The 19,346-nt window shown below is 43.4% G+C and overlaps 1 protein-coding gene across 4 annotated transcripts in view; it reads left to right on the forward strand.

Annotated features, from left to right (window-relative positions):
* Positions 1-13,726: 13,726 nt before the first annotated feature.
* Positions 13,727-19,346, forward strand: part of sulf1 (sulfatase 1) — a 35,638-nt gene continuing 30,018 nt past the window's right edge. The window contains exon 1 of one of the 4 annotated variants that reach the window (XM_076761226.1): positions 13,727-14,046. The gene's annotated coding sequence lies outside the window, so the exon portion shown is untranslated. The remainder of the gene's footprint in view (positions 14,047-19,346) is intronic. The other 3 variants (XM_076761228.1, XM_076761229.1, XM_076761227.1) reach the window with 3 other exon arrangements.

Here is a 19,346-nt window from a genome sequence, read left to right on the forward strand (position 1 = left end):
TAGAGAACACAATAACACGCATACAATCTTGGTGCTGTTGATGTAAGAACATTTTTATAGAAACTGCAGCTTTACTGTAAGTAATGAAAGACAAAGTGGCCTTCATGGGCTCTGGCTTTTTTCTGCTGTCAAAATGATAAAGGATGTGTGTTGAAACTGTAAATAATACTCAGTCTGTTTGTTCAAGTTCCAAATATGAATTTATTCAAATGTATTATACTGTAGATGATACCATGTGTGGTCCCATCGCAAATGGGCCCCTAAACCATTTTTGTCTGACCCATGAATATTTCTTTGCAGTGTGTATGTGTTTATACTACTGTGGATCTTCAATCATCTTATTTTTAAAGCATGTTAAATACCGTTTCATAACTTTCGATACATGCTAAACTTTTAGACTGTCGTCAGCGTATGAACAAGATTTTTTTGAATTTTGCAGCTTTGAGTACATCTTTAGGATAAATGAATAAAGAACTGGATTTTGCTGCAGTTCAGGTGGACTCAGTACAGTACTGAGCCGCTGAAAGTTTTTCGTAACCCATTCCATACTGGAGCTATACGCACTGATGCTGAAAAAGAATAAACTGAACAAACGGCAGTGAGCATGAAATGGTTTCATGTAGGTAAAATTAATGTTAATTTAATAACAGCATCGGCCCTCTGTCAAAGGCATTTCTTTGCTGTGCTATATACATTGGCATAATGCAGTGTTATTCTTGTGCAAGGTTGTTTATCTAGACCAGTGGCGGAGAAGATTTAGTGTTGTTATGATACAGCTGCTTGTGGTCCTGCTGGGCCCAGAGAAACTGGGAGGTCTTGGAGGAAAGGGAAGGAGTTAGGAGGATATGAGTTGAGGTTGATTTATCTGCAGTCTGAGCTTAACCTGAGCTTCCCTTTGCCACCAGACCTCTCAACTCTCAGGGCTACAAGACAACACTCCAGCCAGTCAGGGAGATTGATGTGGGAAAGAGTTTGGAAAGTTAGCTTCTCATTAACTTATATCTGATTTGTCCAATCTCAAATTCTTTAAGTGAAAATGACGCACATAAACACACACGGGTGCTTATACAGTCAGGTGTGTGGACTCATTTATGATGATCGCTATAGTCTTTATCCTAATTGCAGGTTAATATTTAAGCTCTTCTGAGTTTAATGCAGGAATTAAGTGCAGTGAATAAACCAGCCAGTTATAAAAGTACAGGTTTTATTTGTATCTATTTAAAAATCTGGATATATCCAACTCTTGCTCTTCATCAATTCCTGTTCATTGTGATATAACATCAAGATTGGGCCCTGCAACAACTTTATTAGGCCATGTGTCTTTACCATTACAGTGGAAACTATCAGCCTTATCAGCAAGCAGGACTATGTACATATCTGAGACCTTTATTTTTTTTTTTTTAAGAGAAGCCTGCCTCAGGGGTTAGTTCACACAACACTGAGGGATGATATCTGATAACCTTCTTCTATCCAATGGATGGCCAGAACAAACTTGCCAATAATGATTGGTATGTGTTTAAGACTGAGCCCAGAGCTGATGCTGATGTCAGAAAAAAAAAAAAAATCCAGATAGTCTCTGCAGCACATTTGTAAAGATTATGCTAGAACTCTTGCATACCATGTCCTTATTAGAAAGAAAGTGCCTGATCTTTTTTTTTCCCCATTGATGAGGCCCATTTCAAAGGGGATTAAGGGAACATTGTGACGGTTGCTGCTGTATTGTCCTGTTGCTAACATTGAGAGGATGTAGGACTTTAATACTTCAATATGTTGTGCATTAAGTCTGAGCATGTTTGCCTCCCTCGGGGAGTTAAACATGTTAGCAGATAACAAATTTTTCTTCAAGCTCAAGTTTTTTGCGGACCTGTTAGGCCTCACTGTGTGTGAGGAGGAGGAGGAGGAGGGGAGGAAATCATCTCAGCGTGATGTGTTGTTTTATTAAGTGATCCTTTAAAAACAACTCAAGCGGTGTCACAATGCCCATATGCGGAAGCTGGCATAAGATGTGAAATATGAGATGGTTTTGTAATAAAGTGACTTCTGAAGAAAAAGGTCAGAGGCCATAAAACAGTAGCAAAGAAAATTTCGACTATTACCATAAATATGTTTACTTTGGTTTTGGCATAGTTGTCTCTGAGGACTGGAGGCTTGGTCTCTTTACTGCTGCTAACGATGCAATGGCCACTTTTGGCTCCCTTAACACTATTTCATCTCAGACACGCTGCCAGCATAGATATTATGCCTCCTACTAACAAACAATGGCAAGGGTTGACTCTCCTTTTGTCTTTATGTGTATGTACTTGCGTGTGCATGTGTTCCTGTGTTTTGTATTGTGGTCTGGGCAAACCCAACTTGGCTCTGTTTGAATGGGATGGGATAAAGCCTAATACATTTTAATACATTGCCCCCATGTCAAGCAAGAAGGAGCAAACACAATGCCACAAGGGAAAAGCTATTTGGAAATGAGAATCAGAAGCACAAGTTTGAAAAAGGGGGGGCCGCTGCTATGTGTGTGTACAGACTACATGTGGGAGACAGTAGGGTTGCCAGGTTAGGCATTTGGCCCCCGCTATCTATCTCTAACAGCAAAGGGACATCTGGAGAGATTTGTTGTTGAGTGGCCTTTTTGCCTATGTGTTATACCAGACGGAATTGAAAACCACCTGTTAACTTGAAGTCTTCAATCCTCTAGCCACATTAAGAGAAATGATATAAACTTGACCTTTTGCCCCCTCGCCAGTCCTGCAGCGTTTGCTTCCACTCCATTTACACTGAAGAGGACTCGTTGAGACAAGGGGATTCAGTGAGAGTCCATGGCTAAAGTGTCAAAAGTTAGTAATCCCAGACCTCTGTGACTCCTCCAAACCAGGTTAAAGGTCATGTGCCTTCCCCACAGCTCTGACGGTATTATAATGTGGTCAGGGTCAGTTTATCTGAGAGGAACAACGTGACGCTTAGGTGGATCAGGATGTTTCCTCCAAGTCTCGTCACGCCGCAAAGCCGCTACATTGTTGAGGGATTATCACTCTGGTTGTGGGCCTTATTTTCTATTTATAGCTGTAAATAGTGGCATTTCTGCTCCTTTCCAGATGGCTTTCATAGCCAAGACTTGCATGCCCTTGACAATTGCCTCCAAAATTTTGGCTTGTGTACAGCACACTGGCACCACACACACATCTCGGCCAAACACTCTGTGTGCCTGCTGTGTGCCTGTGAGTAATTTGGAGTGTAGTGGCCTTGTCAGTCAAACACAGTGCAAAGGGCTCAATTTTAAGTGTTTTATATTCTGGGATATATTTATGAAGTCTTAATTGTGGTAGCAAAGACATTGAAGTGAAAGCCCTTTGACTTCCTGCTGATCCAGATTTCTACATTTGTGGTGCCAGCAGCCTAGTTTTCTTTGACTTGGATATAAAACTTGAGGTTGTGATTTCTATTTGGCTGGTGATGCGAGAGGACCAACTTGCTGTTTGACATGGAACACCATTGTGTAATGTCATTGCAGATGATGCCAAGAGCATGGGGTTCATATGGCAAACTTGATGTGATGTGGAAAGTGCACAGAGCGCATTTTATAGGCAGTTTCTGTCAAACTTTTTGACTCTACATATTTGTGGCAGAGCAGAGTTGCTGTTTCTCCCAAACGGGATTTAAGACAGTTTCCCAAAATGGAATGATTTAACCTGATATGTCAGAAAGTTCGCAGCGTGTGGCTGGGTTAAACAACCGCTTGCAAAAGGTGTAAACAGGTTTGATCACTTTGGCAGCCTATCATCCCACTTTACCTGTACCGAAACACCTCAAATGTGTCTCCCTAATCCCCACTTTCCATAATAGTCATCTATCTGTTGCATTCTCCCTTCTCAACAGAACAGATAACATAAGACACATTAAGGAGAACAGACTCCATAACAACCATAATGTGGTTTCACATAATGCAGTTTTTTTGGATCTAGAATGATGGAAATAGATAAATGGGTTCATACGGCTATGGCTGTAATATCAGGAAAATATGAGAAAGTTTCCTTATTTTGTTACTACTGTTAGTCGCCCACTTATTTTTAGCATAAAGTATCAGACTAGAAGAATACTTGTCTTTATTGCCCACTGTAAACCTGTCAGTTTATATCTGCCGTTCTCTTAACATACCTGGATGGGACTAGACAAGTGCAGAAAACTCTTCCACAGCTGGGATGTTTTGCCTTCCCAAAGCATGTTTATCTAAGCGGCAGGCTGTAATATTTATGACTGTTTTTAATTCATCCAGCGTACAGTTTTGATTTCACCATCAGCTCAAGTGGTGTACAATATGTAGCAAGGGGTCCATAAAGCCTTCAACATGTTTTATCCCTTTCTTTCTTACGTGTATGGTTACAGCGTGTCTGACACCAAGCTAAACACATTCATCACCGTATAAAATGAGGCACTATTTTTCCAGTGTTTTAGGAATTCAAATCAAACCCGCGTTAGAGTTCAGCTGCAGGATTTCTGAGTTCATGAGCTGCGTCAAAAATGTGAGATTTCTAAACATATATGTACATGTGCTGTGTCTATTATGTCTGTTACAACATGTCAGGGTAGTGTGCCAGTGAAGGTTCTACCATTGGACATGCTGACAATCGCTTTTCTCCTTGCAAAAATACACTTAATGATTTATGGGTTAAAGAAGCTGGTCATCTGTACTGTTATGACACAAATCCTTCTACCTCCCACCCACTTTATCCTGCTCGGCACCAACTCGTTCATGACGGTCTTCACTCATTCCGTTACGGATGTTCTCTGGATCCTTTGGCCATCTGGACCTGGACAGGAACAGGAAATGAAGAATGAGGAATTAAGAGGGGTTCTTTTTAGGATATGAAAGCTTGGAAAAAGAAAAGCTGAGCACCCCTCTTCACAGTTTAAGCGTGAGCTACACAAATTGAGTACACTTTCTCTTTTGTTTTTTATACTTTGCTGCTTCCCTTTTATCTTTCTTTTGTTCATTTTTTTCCCTCCTCCTTTTTCTTGCCTTTGTTCAGGGGCTGGGAGATTTTTCGTTCGTTGTAATATTTAACATTATCAAAGGAGTAATAGTAGTAAAAGTATACTTCAGTCTTATCATACAGTACGTCTACCCTGTAGCCTTATATTGTGTTGGCGTAATTCAGTGAGTGCACGGCTGTGTTATCAGAGGGTCAAGGTAAAATTCAAGAGATCAACAGGCTTGCCAACGCAGGAGGCATGGAGGCGGGGGGAAGGGGAGAAGGGAAAAACACAGGTTAGGCTTTATTAGCCACATTTCTAAATTTACCCTGTCATCTGAAGTTGTGTGTGGCTCAAAGATCTAGTACACGCAAGGAGTGTTTTTTTGTTTTTTTTAGCTGAAATATTCACAAGATGATGTCTGTTTTCTCCCTTTTGGCCTTGTCATTGTGGCTGAGATTCCATGCCCCAAGAGGGAAGATAAGCGCTTACGAGGAGGATATTCTGAATTCCTGTACTGTTTTTCTGCCCTCTAATGTCCCTCTCTTTGCAGGGGTGTATTCACTGAAACAACGTCATCTTGGACAGAAGGAAATTACTAAATTAAACAGAGGTTAATGATGAGACTCAGGTAGGAGTCATGATAGGTGATATTAAGCATGTTTTCACCTACATGCAACATGTCAGCCAAACGTAGGTAATGTCACATCCATATTTTCCGTCTTGTGCCTGTCCCTCTTTTCATTATCTGTCTTTGTGAATATGAAGCCAGTTAAAGAACAGCACACAGAACAGTGGAGGACCCCCATCTCACCTCATGCATATTCAAGCACGTGTGCACACACACAAACTCACACACTGTGAAAGGCAGCTTGGCTCTTGGTCAAGGGATCTCTGCTAAAGACTGGTCCTGGACGAGAGAGCTGATCGCCAGCCAAGCAGGACAGTTACAAAGTGGAGCACGGGAGGCCCCGCCATGTTTGCTGAGATCTAAAGCCTCTTTCTCCAAAGCTTTGTTTGCATTTTGTTCACTGCAGCAGCTGAACAGTACACAGAAAAGCCTTTTCTTACCCTTTCTCTGTCCACTCTTTTCGCTTTTCACTTTCTCTGACTCGGCCGCTTTCTGACAGTTGATTCCAGTCCTGTGTACTAAAGGAAATTATGTGCTTAATTGGATTATTGGGAGTTTTCTTCAAATGAGTGCTCACCCACCCACACAGCCCCAGACTCAATTCAGGCTGAATTCTCCTCTGGGATGGGCTGTCCGGTACATGTTTCCAGACTCCACAGTCTGCAGGATGAGCGTGAAATGGGAAGTGTGGGAGTGTGTTACAGTCTGATACTATTAAGTCATAGTAATTACAATAAATATTATTAAATACTTGTGATGTTAAGAGGTTTTGTTTATACTCACTTGATTGCAGAAGTTTTCCAAATAAAGGCAACAATCCTGTTTAAGCATTTGTATTAACGGAAAAACATCTTTTATTTGCTCTCTCTTCACTTCCTGTCTGTCTCAGTCACTCACTCACACACACACACACACACACACACACACACAGAGTAAAACAATGAGAAAATTCAAGCTGATATGGGGCATGAAAGCGGGCCGAGCTGCCAGACATCTCTGCTGGCCATCACCTTCAGCGTGCTACTTGGCCCGGGTTTATAGAGACACAAGAGTGTCCAAACGCACGCAGGCATCAGTGGAATTTGCACCTGTTGGAGACCTAGCTCCTGTGGTCATCTCTTCTGAACGCTGTCCCTCCTGGCTCTCTCTTCGAAACAGGCATTCATTTAGTAGTCTAGGGGATGAGCGGAGACCTGAGAATGATGGGATGGAAACAGTGAAATAAATCTTAAAAGAAGGAAAGTAGACAGAGTTGAAATTCTCATACAAATGATGTCTTATGCTGTGTGGCCCTTCAGTGGGTCATAAACATCGCAGTGGTTGTGCAGTTGTGCAGTTGTGTAGTGGTGAGCCGTTCATGTTGCTGATTTTCTCCTAGAGAGAGGAAGCAGAGTCCAGGGCACAGATTAAAAGGCCTCTCTTCCCACCCGCGTGCGAGTCACAAATCACATAGAGCCACAGTGCTTCCCCTCGCCCAGGAACCCAACAAACACCCTGTTAAAAGCCACAGCCACATCCCTGGGTTTTCATCTTACTGGGCACAGAAAACGTACTTTGTATTCTAATTAAACTAGTGTGCGTACCAAGTGTACCATGTGGACACCAGTGCTGCAGAAGATGTCTATTAACTTGCCAATTTAGTTCTTGTGCCTCATTGTTAGGTATTTAGCTTGCTGCTTGCACTCAGTTTGGTGGCGGCTGTTAATAGCAGCATCCACTGGAGCTGTTATTTAGTGATGTATTATTAAGCGACTGTATGTCAACATGCTATGCATGTGCTAACCTGATCTCCCTTGTTCTTGGCACATTCTGCTGACAAATGAAAATTCGGTCCTTATCGTGGCCTGGGGACAGTTAAGGGCCTCTGAGGGGATAATTGAACGGCCTATCTACCCTACGCAAATCCTAATTCTCCCTCTCAACAGGCCACTGGCGGCATGCTTTATGGGATTATTTTCAACCAGGCATTTTGAATGTTGCAGCGTACATAGGCCTTCCTTCCCACGTACAGCTTTCCCCCTTTCTCCTTGTCCCTCCCTTTCACCTTCTCGCCTGAGAGGATTAGTCAGGCTTCCGGAAACGGAGCACCACTCGGTGAGAATGAGACTTCCAAAAGCTCCTCCAAGACAGGAAGGAGCTGGACACTGGCTTTATGACAACAATTACTGCCTTCTCTCAATGTCTTTTGGGGGTCTTTTTTCAAAGTTAACAAAGAGTTGGCCTGTTTTTTCCAGAGAATATTATTCTAAACAAACACTTTTGGAGCAGACTTTTCTGCTACCCAAGAGACTGAGTGGAGTCTGTGGAGTCAGAGGGTATGAAGGGAAATGATTATTTGTTGAATGCATTATTGTTTGGTGGTGTGGAGTCTGTTGATTTGTGGCTACAGTGGAACTCTGCTCGCGGGGTCAATGATATGCTTCACTATGCTTCACCAGTGCCTTTTTCCTGTATCTCTAATAAATCTCTTTGGAAGCAAAAACACATTCTTTATTGAGATTTAAATATAACCTTGGCTTATTGACAGTTTGAGGCAAAGGGTTCATATAAGTGGGGCTTGATCATATTTTATATTTTTAAATGGACAGTTCGTGCACAAAATCTTTATCAGAACTTATTCCGTTAACTGAATGTGCCAACGTTGACATATCAGTAGATTTAGCTCAATTTAACCTTCACAAAATTTTAGGTTTCTCCTCCATCTCTGAAAGCGTTAGTCAGTAATGTGGTTTAGAAAAGAGCTTAAACCACACCGCAGATGCTATTTGTGTTCAGAATCACACATTTTCTTTAAATAACTTGGCCAATACTAAATACAGAAACAAATACGTGTTGTTCCAAAAAACATGCTAAGTTGTCAAAATGTAGCCTCCATCAAGATGCCTTAACACATGTATATTCAATAATAACCCATTGTGTACCACTTTTACTGCTTTGTGAAAGAGGATTTGCGTGATACTCATTTAACTTTAGTACTTTAGTTTGTCTTCTTTAGTTTCTAATCTTCTGAACCCCCCTGCCATTAATATCTCTTTAACAAATGTTATGCTGACTTGTACTGTTCTTGGTTGACAAGACCGACAAAAGGCACCAATGCCCTCTGTGAATTCAGAACTACAAGTGGAATTAAATTGTATTCCAGTCTAAAAGGTCCCTTGGGGGTTGTTTGTGGAACCTGGTCACTACATGACCGCGGTTGTCTTAACTGTCAGAATGTCTTTCATCTTCTTACGGCGACCCAGGGAGAGCGATCAGTATCTCCCTGCTGTATTTATCTCATATCTCCATGGCTAACAGCACTGGTTCCCAGCCATTTATCCTTTTACTGAACCTTAAGGCTATCCCAAATCATTCCCATCATCCTGTGATTCACCAGATAAGGGAAGTGATGGGATTGGCTTCCCTTGCTGTCTTTTTCCAGCTTTTGTTGAACTGGAAGGTCCTGATCCTGCTTTAAGATGGCTTCCTGGGTGGTCTATCAGTTTTTCTACAGAAGTTGTTCTATGTGCGATAATTGGACTTTATCATTATTGTCGACATAAAACATGCTGTAAGTTTGGAAAATGAACAAGGGCTCTGTTGTTACTGTATTCAAGGAAACACAGAATTGACATTTTGTAGCTTGGAGATTTGATGACCTGTTCTGCCCATGTGTTTGGAAGGTGTAGGGCCCCCTATTTGCCACACAGTGTTGAAAGACTTCATCAGTAAGGGCCTCAGTGTGTTCTCAAGTGCCTCTGGCAGCGAGTCAGTGCCAGGGAATCATAGTCTGTGCTGACAGTTGTTGTTGTTATTTGGAAATCTGGATGCATTTGTCTTTATTCATGCCAAGAATTATCTAGTATAGGCTACATTCCTCTTGAACTAGATATGTGGAAGTTAATAAGTATTTGCACCTGGTCATCATTACCAATCGTACAACTTGTCGTTTGATTTTTTTGTATGGAAATCATACACAATGCTTTTCTCCAGATCAGAAGTGATCAGCAGAAGGATTAAGTCAACTGTTTTGGGGAAGCCAGAGGAGCATGTGTTATTGTGACATAAAGGCAGTATGTCTTATGGAAACAGTTGCTTTCAATGATGGATAGTCATTTGTGCTTTACGCTGTGGGGAAAGGATACGCATGCTAATTGCTTTTGATGTAATGACATTTAGGGTAATACTTTGTTGAAGACCTTAAGATTAGATTATGCTATCAAGATCCAATATTATTCTCCACTGTAAGCAAAACTGGCTTTTACACTGATGGTTGGTAGCCAAAGTTGACCGTCATGTAAACATCTGGAAGAGAGGTGATGGCACATCTGGCATCTGACTGAAGTCTGTTTGTGGATGTCATTATTAACAGACCTCTAAATCCTATCATCATTACCTAACACTTGATCTCAGGTTACTGTTAATGACTTCATTATGTGTTAGTCTGTTCCCTTTGTCTGCAGCACTGCCTGTTAGCTGCCTGACAGTGGGGCTTTCAGAAATAGGTGTCAGCCTTGCTGTTTGTTGTAGTGATGATGGGCAACCTTTTAAGAGGAAAGCCTGGTGTTAGAAAAAGTCACAAGTAACACTGTAGTAATTGAATTATACTTAATCCAAGTGCATAGTAGCATACCCTAATGTGAACTTTTTTAATGCGACTGTAGGGATGTGTCATTATTCGTGACATTGTGCAGCCGTTCATCTCTGCATGGATGTGTGGTTTTCATGCGTGTTAAATCATGTACATGTTCAAGGGCCACATGCACGGCACAGCAGGAGGGTGGCGTGAGGAGAGCTCCCTCCACATGCGTGTGCTGCGTGTTCAGCTGCCACTGAATCACAGAAGCCCCTCCTCCTCGTTCCTTTCCCGCTTTCTCTCTCTCTCTCTCTCTCTCTCTCTCTCTTTTTCCTTTACCCTTCCCGTCCCTACTGTATTCCTGTCTGTCCTCTGTTCTCCCTTTCTCCTGCCTTTCATTTTTCCTCCTAGCCCTGTACCTTCATGACCAACTGTGCGTGTCTTCTCCTCCTTTCCTGTTGTATCCCAGTCACCCCCAGCTCTCAGCTCTGTCTCTTTAGCATGAACTTAAGATGACACTGATTCAACCCCCTGAAGTGTAAGGGGTCATGGGAACCAGCAGGACTAAAGTAAATGTACCTAGAAACAACAACACCATGGAGTACCTTGCTTTACAAACTCAGTCACACCTGGGCTTGGCTGTAGAGAACAGTTTTGTCCTCTCTAATGTGTCCATAAACCCCAGTTAATTAGTTGGTAGTTGATGCACATAGTGTGTCCAGTGTCTTACATCCTGGCTCAAAGCGATCTTAAGCAGCTGACATATTCAATACTTCGATACCTACCAGTCATCTGACACGAGTCTACAGCACTGCATTACAGAGGGAGCCTAGCATGGCAGTAACCATGTGGTGCATTTAAAAAACTGTCTAGCTCGAGACAATGTCACCCCTACGTTTGCCTCCCTCCACATCCTGGCTGTGTCCCCCAGCTTCAGTTCTAGCACTCTATACTGGCACAGCTATGACACCCCTATGTATCTCATTCAGCCATAGAGAATGGGGCTAGTGAACCGAGTAGCCCCCCAACACTGGCCTCTGCCTGCACCTGCAGGCCCAACTGATGGTTGGAAAGCTGGAAGGAAAGAGGGGGATGTGAGCTTGCGATCTGAGGAGGCTTGGATCCAGTTTGAAAGAAAAGCCTGGGCAAGAGTATGCTGCATGGGGGACCCGGAGAGGTCTAAAGTAAGAGAAAACTGGTCACCGCAAAGCAAATTTCTCCATTAGATATGCACCATGATGGGCTCTGTGAATTCTGTGTGAAGTGAGGATGGGGAGAAAGAGTGAATGGGGGTTACCAGAGAACCACTGGCCCCCCTGCAGGTCATTCAGTCATTCATAAGATGAGGCCGTTTTATAGACCTCCCTCTAGTCTTGCTTTTTTTGTTGCTGTTGTGTCCATCAGTAGAAGTGAAAATGGAAAATGGAGATTAACTGTGGGCACGCAAAGTGGTTGATGTGTGTTGGCAGACCAGTTTCTGCCTCTTAAAAGTTTGGTTTCCAGGCGGGCCCTTGCTCCATATGGTTGTTGATGTTTTCCTCGCAGGAACCCAGCCTGATAACCTTTTCTGTCTGGATGGATTTATGATGTTTACAGATGTGCTCAGCTTATGAAAAAACAGCCCTTCTCCCCCAGTGGGGTAGCCATCTTTAATCCAGTAAAGAGCACAGGGATTTGGTCGCCCCTGGCCTGCCTGAAGGCCCTTTGGAAACCTCTCGGCCGTGAGAATGGGGGCTGGGGTTGGAGGTGTAGGTTGGGATGTGTGTAGCCATGCAGGAGGGGCTGGGGACAGTCTTTGTGAATTTAGTTAATCTAATTTGAGCTCTTTTCCCCCCAAGGCCCTTTTTCTCCCTCACCACTGCCCCTGTTTCAAACATCAGTCCAAGCTGGGGAAAGTTTCACGTGTCCCTGGTGAAAATAGGCTTTGTTTAGTTTAATCCAATATCCTCATGTGTAAACCTGAGGGGAATATAACTGGGAGCACCCACTGGAAAAAAAAAAAGTGGCAGCATCTCTCTGCTGTTCTATGTGGTGTAATCAAATGAAAATGGAAAGCTGATACACATGAGAGATCTGAGCAATATTACAGTATAGCATTTCTGAGACTTCACCTTTCAGCTCATGCTTACATACAAAATAATTGCAGGAGTGCTGAAGATGGTTCTACAGGACAGGAAGTGATGCCCTTTTCAAAATAGTTTTAAATGTGCATCACCGTTGATTAAAGATTAGTTGGTGAGGGACTATCAAGGTTTTCATTAAGAGCTGTGTGTCAGCCTCTTTGAATTTAACAGTATTTATCAAAGGACAGCTTGAAACAGAGGCCAGGGTGTTGTCACTGCTTATACAATGTAAATGAACCACTTAGAAGCCTTTCTTCGCAGTTTCACACCTCTGATTAACTCATTGTGATGCTGTCGGATATCAAGTGGGTATTAACTCATTAGGGCCTGCCTTTGAAGTAACTCCTGAATATCATCAGGGTCTTGTAATCCTTTTTTAATGGATCAGTGAGTGGGACAGTGGTTCAACTAAATGATTAATGTGACAGTTTTTCTCACCTAATGTTCCCTGTGTTTTGCATGAATGGGTCAAAAATTGCTTGATTCATTTAGGAAATGCAGCGGTAATGGTGTTAATGTTGAAGGGTTGATAGTAAGTGGTAAATGTTTGCTTTATCAGTCTGCTGCCATCTGGCTGTAAACCCATAACCCCTCTTATCTTTACTTCTTTTCCTTTTCTTTCTCTTTTTCTCTTACTCTTTCCTCAGCTTTGTAATTTTAGTGCCTTCCCCTCTGCCCTCCTTTTTAACTTAAGGCAATAGGTGGTGAAGGGCAGGAATGCAGCTGAGGGACTGTAAGGATTTATCACACTGAGGTGTGAGGGCTGCTGCCTGCGCTTCTGTGCCTGGAGATGTAACAGTTTAGTGCCAACAGCATTCCCACCATGGAGCCAATGCAGAATTTTATTGCTTTTTTAGGTTGATTCTTTAGGCCACATACACTGTGGCTGCAGGGAGAGGGATGGGAAGAAAGGGGTCAGGGACGGAGGGTGAAGTATTTTGTGTGTGTGTGGGTGTGTGTGGATGGGTGGATGTGTGTGTGTGTGTATGGGCTTTCAGGCTAAGATTTGTGTGAGAATGAAGTAACATTAACAGCAATGTTAATGTTAATTAACACATAAGAATCATTTATCTCCATCTTCTTATCTCTGCTTTTGCCACTTAAACATTCTCTCTCTCTCTCTCTCAGACTTGGTGCATTTGCTCTCTCTCTCTCTCTCTCTCTCTCTCTCTCTCTCTCTCTCTCTCTCTCTCTCTCTCTGACTCTCTCTCTCTCCCTCTCTCTCCCCTCCCATTCCTTCTCTTTCCACTCCTCTCACTCTCCCTGTCCCTTCCTCCTACTCTGCCTCTCAGGTTACGATGACTGGGGGTTTTCTTGCTTCCATCTCAGAGTGTCTGTGTGTGTGTGTGTGAGTGAGAGAGAGAGAGCGTGTGCGTGTGACTGCGTGTGTGTGTGTGTGTGAGTCTCCCTTAGCGCTGAGCTGTGTCCTTGTCCCTGCCTCCTGGCAGCAAGGAGCCACCCAGCAGCCGGTCTGTGATTGGGCAGGGGAGTGGGGTTCTTGACACAGCGCGGTGCTGACTGCTCCAGGACGTGTTTCAACAGATGGTCGAGGTTAGAGAGTGTCATCACATCGGAGAGAGGATTAGAGGCGAGAGGTTGTCTTCCAGGAGCTGTGTGGTCCCCTCTGCTCTCCAACCCAAAATCCCAGCACCAAGACACAAACCCCTCTATGAACGAAGGGAGACCCAGTGAAGAAACGCGAGAGGAAAGCACAGAGAGGAATCCTGGTCTTGCCACACACTCGGCCGGCACTCTGCTCTCCTGCCTTTCAGGTACTTAACTTTCTGGCTCTCTCTTTTTTTTTGTATCTATTTTCTGATATTTTGCACTTTTTCTCTATTGCTTTTGCTGTCTGTGCCTGTCAATTTGTTCTGTTGGAAGTGAATTTCTGATGCAGCATACAGTCAAGAGTAGGACTCCACAAGTGCAGTAAGTCTGTGTTGCGTGTACAGCGCTGGAGTTCATAGTTTTCCTCCTGAATGACAGGAATTCCCTCTGTCACAAATTCCTCCGTCTCAAGGGATTAGAAGGCAGCACATTCCATTAATGTCATTTTTTCCCCCAATCCATAAGCACCCATCTGTTAATTTCTTGAATGCAGGATTTTTTGAAAGTGAAAGGAAGCTACTGTAGCTTTGAAAGAACTCGCTGTCACTTAAAGAAAGCTGCATAATGGACCGTGTCAGTGGGGGCATCTTATGAGTTGTAAGAGGGACAAGGGATAAAACATTCAGTTTGAGTTTTCTTCTGTTTGCCTCATTATCTTTTTTTGGTCATCCTAAAAACTTCAGTGAAGATGAATGGTTTCCTTATTAACTCTTGTCAGTTCTTGTACTAGGAAATTAAAGCACAATTTTTCTACATTCCCAAAACTCAGTGTGGCATTTAACATTCCCTCACTTCAGCCCAGATAAGATTTTTCATAAATCTTATTCAGAGTGCACCTCTGGCAGATCGTGTCAGTATACGCTAAATGGATGAGCTGCTGAAGAGCGCTTTCCGGACCAACTGTCAGACCTAAGTAGAGAGGCAGAGACTCAGGGAATGTACACCTCACTTCAGCTATTTAACTCTAGTCAAGTGAGAAGGGGAGCTTGCAAGTAGAGTGGGAATATGATGTATAGTATTTATACCTAGCTCCGGGCACTGTGTGTGGATATGTGTGTGTGTGTGTGTGTGTCTGTATGTGTGTGTACAAGGTGTTTGCAAATGGAGATTGTGCAGCTGTGGAAGGCTGTGTGGATAGCGGCCGGACTGAGAGGAGAGGAGGTTGTATGGGTGAAAGCTGCTGTTGTGTGAATTTGTGTTTACCTTGGTAAACCAGCCGTAGCTACACTTCCTGCTTGTTACTTGAAGTATTTAGCACAACCACCAATAGGTTGTGATGACTGCTGCTTTAAGACCGATGGAGAAAGTTGGGTTGTGTGAGCAGATCAATTAGGGAAGCAGTTGAAAGATCATTTAGGGAACAGGGAGGGAAGGCTGATGGTCTTTTATTTTAGACACTGGTACAGTTAGAACTTTTGTGTGCTTTTCTCTATTAACCAAAGAGAGACATTACATCTGAATGCTCTAAAAGAATCTCAAAGCTGTAGTTGAATACTTTTTTCCTTCTCTTAAAATCAATTTCCATGCTTCTGGTAAGCTTGGATTTAGCTAAGTTATATGATATTAAAGTTCTAAATGGCAAAATTATGCTTCTCTTCAAAGCCGATTGCTTGTACTGGGCACAATCAGCAAAAAATGTAACAGACTGGCTTACGTTTCAATAGACTGGCAATGCCAATTTGTGTCACTGAATGAGAGAGCTGGAGAAATACGGAGAAGCCTGGCTTCAAACTTTGAGTATTGACGAGACTGATCCATAAATCTTCCCTTGACTTTAGTTTCACCCGGCAGCAGTGAGATTCAATTTCAATTACCTTACCCAAAGCATAGCAAAGCAGCTTTGGGGTGTTTAAAAAACGCAGCGCTGACTGCCAGCTCAGAAGAGAAGGGAGATCCTTTAAACTGTTTAGCTTCACTGTGCTACAAACAAGGGCATGAGCAGCTGCTGCAAATAATTAGGTTCTGGGGGGTAGACGCTTGCCAAGACAAACGTTGTTCCAGTAGCAGCTCTGCCATCACACTCGGATCTGCTTATGTGTGTGCGTGTGTGTGTGTGTGTGTGTGTGTGTGTGTGTGTTCGTGTGAAAGCAATAAGCGAAGTCATTCATACTTCTGATAAGTATAGTGAGTGACTGAGCGTAACAGAACAGGAAGAGCTAGTATCTGTGCTTTACATTTTTTGTACAAACACGACTCTGAGTGTGTGTGTGTGTGTTTCAAATGCCAGCCACGGTGAATCAGAGACTTCCCAGACATCTTGCGTGACTTCATACATGCCGACTGATGAACAGGGTCTAAGGCACTCATGACAGGCTATTATGAGAAATGAAACGGCATTAATATGTGCTCTACCTTCAGCAAATCTTTCTCATTGGCTCCACATATAAAACCTGTCCTCTCTTCCTCTTCTTCTTTTCCTGTCTAGATCAGCACCATAATTTTATCTCGGCCGAGTCAGACTGTTATCATGGTGCATTGTACTTTCTCAGCTTGACCGCACAATGACAGGAGTGGCATTTATGAATTCTGTCATTATGGGGTTCTCTTGGTTGCAGTTAAATTGAACGCTTTGCTGACGACTTTCCGTTCTCCTGTGAGAATGGGGAGATACTCATGGCTAATAAGAAAGGGGCTGAGATGGTGCTCAGAGAGAAACTGGATCTGGAACGCCGTGATCCAAACTGCCATGAAGATTTGTTTGATCAAAATGCACCAATCACTTAAACTGGCTGACAATAAATACTCTGACTGAATTGTTCAGCGTCTTTGCTTCAGCAGATGAGTTGGTTCCTCTGATTTTTCATCTCTCTTGAAAATATGCTATTTAACTATAGTTTGTGTGTGTTCTCTTGTGTGCGAGCATGTTAAGAAAAGATTTCCTAAACCACCCTCTCCTCCGGCACTTGTTTATCTCTTCAGCTTAATGATAGTGTTCCTCATGCTATCCTGATTGCATAGTAGCACTGGAGTAGATTGCACAGTCCTATCACTGCAAATGACCAGTATTTGAACAGTGAGCATTTGGCATGCTTTTATTTATGTGGGATCCAGAAAGGCTATCTTTAGATGAGTCAGCCACTTTCTCAGTTCCTTTGTTGTCCTTACTGATCAAACATTTCCATGGAGCTTCACAGCACTTACATGCAGCCCTTAAACGTGTCCTTGACTTTTGAGGACATATCTCCAGGGAAATATGCCATGCATATCTGGATACACAAAGACACACTGCATAGATCTATTTTTGGGGTATTGGGCCACTCACAATAGCACCCCCATGTGTTTGTTCAGCCTCTCATTCAAGCAGTAAAGGTCAGAGCATGCAAACATCACACTCAGCTCATCATTGGCAGGAATGTCTCATCCTCCAACCCTCAATCTAACACTTGGACACATTAAAGAGAGCAGCAAACCAGACGTGTGTTTGGCGCTTTATAGTTTTTTGTCTTGCATTGTTCCTTTTGTTTTTATCTTTGGCCTCTGCCCCAATGACTAGTTGGAAAGAGAATATATGGTTTTTTGAAGTAAAGGTTTTCAAAGTTCTCAGGAGATGGTTCCGCTATGCAGCAGCCAGAAATGACCCTGACCGGATCCTTGTAATTTTGGCCTGAGAATGAATAGAGAGAGAAAAGATGTGGGATTGCTGTTTGGCTTTAGTCATTAATGTGCACTTTTAGCCACCGAGTGAGAGAAAGAGGATTTTAATGCTTTTTCTGTGATGTCCGGAGCAGCTTTTGTTCAAATGTCACCGCGCATAGATGCAGCATGGGCTTAAGAGGGAGAAGGAGAAAGCTGGGTCAAGAGAGACACAGAGGGGGAAGTGGAAGAGGGATAAAGCAGAAGAGGCCAAGATAAGAGAAAGGGAGGTGTGAACATGTGATAAAGAGTGGAGGAAAGTAGTAGTCTGGAGTGGACAGAAGGATCCTGTGATCTTGTTGTGATCAGAGGCTTGATCTCGTGCACACGTTCTTGGCTGTCACCCACACGTGTATGCATTTGAAACACATGGACACAAACGTAATCTTCTTGTGACACAAGCATGCACAAAAGCGAAACATAGAAAAACGTGTACACGCACACTATCCACAAGCTTACCCCCTCCGTTCTCCACCCCCCAGAGAGCTGCACTGTCCCTGCTTTGTCATCTCTACTTGTCCAATAATCCCCTCCCCAGGGAGAAGCAATCTGTTTTAGATTTGAAAGAGAAAGGGCCCTGCCTGTATCACGTACAATTAAGCAGCCGTCAGAATGCGTCGGCGTAAGTTTGGAGGGAGAAGTGCTGCCACTGGGGGGTTGTCCCTTTCATCCGCCGCCTTTCTAGAATAGAGATAATGGGGCAGGAGGGTTGGAGGGATGGGAATGGTTGGGGGGGTGGCGGGGGCACAAGGAATGAATACATTTCCTCACCCCTCCATCCCGCTCCACAGCTCGACTAATAGAAGCCAGCATGCGTTTGTTTCAGCTCTTCTGCTCCCTTTCTTCCCTTCTCCCCTGGAGCGGCCAAACACATTCAGCCTCTGCCAGCACTCCCCTCCTCTGCCCATGTGCTCTTATGTGTATGTGCATGCACAAACACTTCTATGTGTGGACTTGGCCATGTGCTACTGGTAGCCGCTGGTCCTGTTTGCCCTTACTTGAATAGCCTGACTTTGCCATGTGGATGCAGAGCGGCTGGATATTTGAGCAGTTGTCGTATTAAAGGTTCAGCAATTTTGTTTATACTGACAAGGTCCAGCATTGCATGACACGCATTATCTTCACTTCGCTCTCCTTGAATTGCCCGCAGCAAGTTCAGCTGAGTTTGGCTGGTGTCTGCTGAACATGTTGGGATGATGTGTTGCCTGCATTCCTTCAACTCTGGCTCAGATGTAAAAGAATGGAAGCATTTGGAGAGGTAAGCTTCCTGTTTTAATGCTTCGTAAGCGAATTAGCCTCTCAGTAGATATCGTATGTTAGATATTTTATCATTTTTTTTGCCAGGCAGGGTAAAGTTAATTAAATTACAAATGACGTGACTGCATGCTTTGGAAAGCCACACACTGAGCCAGAGGCAATGGAAAGGAGGGCTACCCTGTCTACAAATTACAGGTTACGTGTCTGTCTGTGTTCAAGTCTGACTGATTCTTACTCTGGCTGTTTCAGTGAGTGACTCGCGCCTAGTGACTAACACACACAAGAGTATATGATATCCAAATTCACACACACATATATGCCCGCGGGCCTGGACAGAAGGGAGTGCTTAACAGGCACAGGTGCAATCGGATGAATGCCTTTTTATGAGTGGTATCATGTTGGTGTGTCACAGCTATGGAGTTTGTTTATGGCGTCCAGGGTCACGCAGGCTGGTTCTCATGGTCTATGTTTGTCTACGGTTCCCAGAGAATATGCCTACACATGTTCCACATTTTAGGGGTGTTTAGTTTCATGTGCCAGCAGCGGCACTACACTTAGCTGGGGTTTGCTGAGT

Source organism: Chaetodon auriga, chromosome 21 (assembly GCF_051107435.1).
Source record: "Chaetodon auriga isolate fChaAug3 chromosome 21, fChaAug3.hap1, whole genome shotgun sequence".
In the NCBI taxonomy this organism is placed as follows: Eukaryota; Metazoa; Chordata; class Actinopteri; order Chaetodontiformes; family Chaetodontidae; genus Chaetodon; species Chaetodon auriga.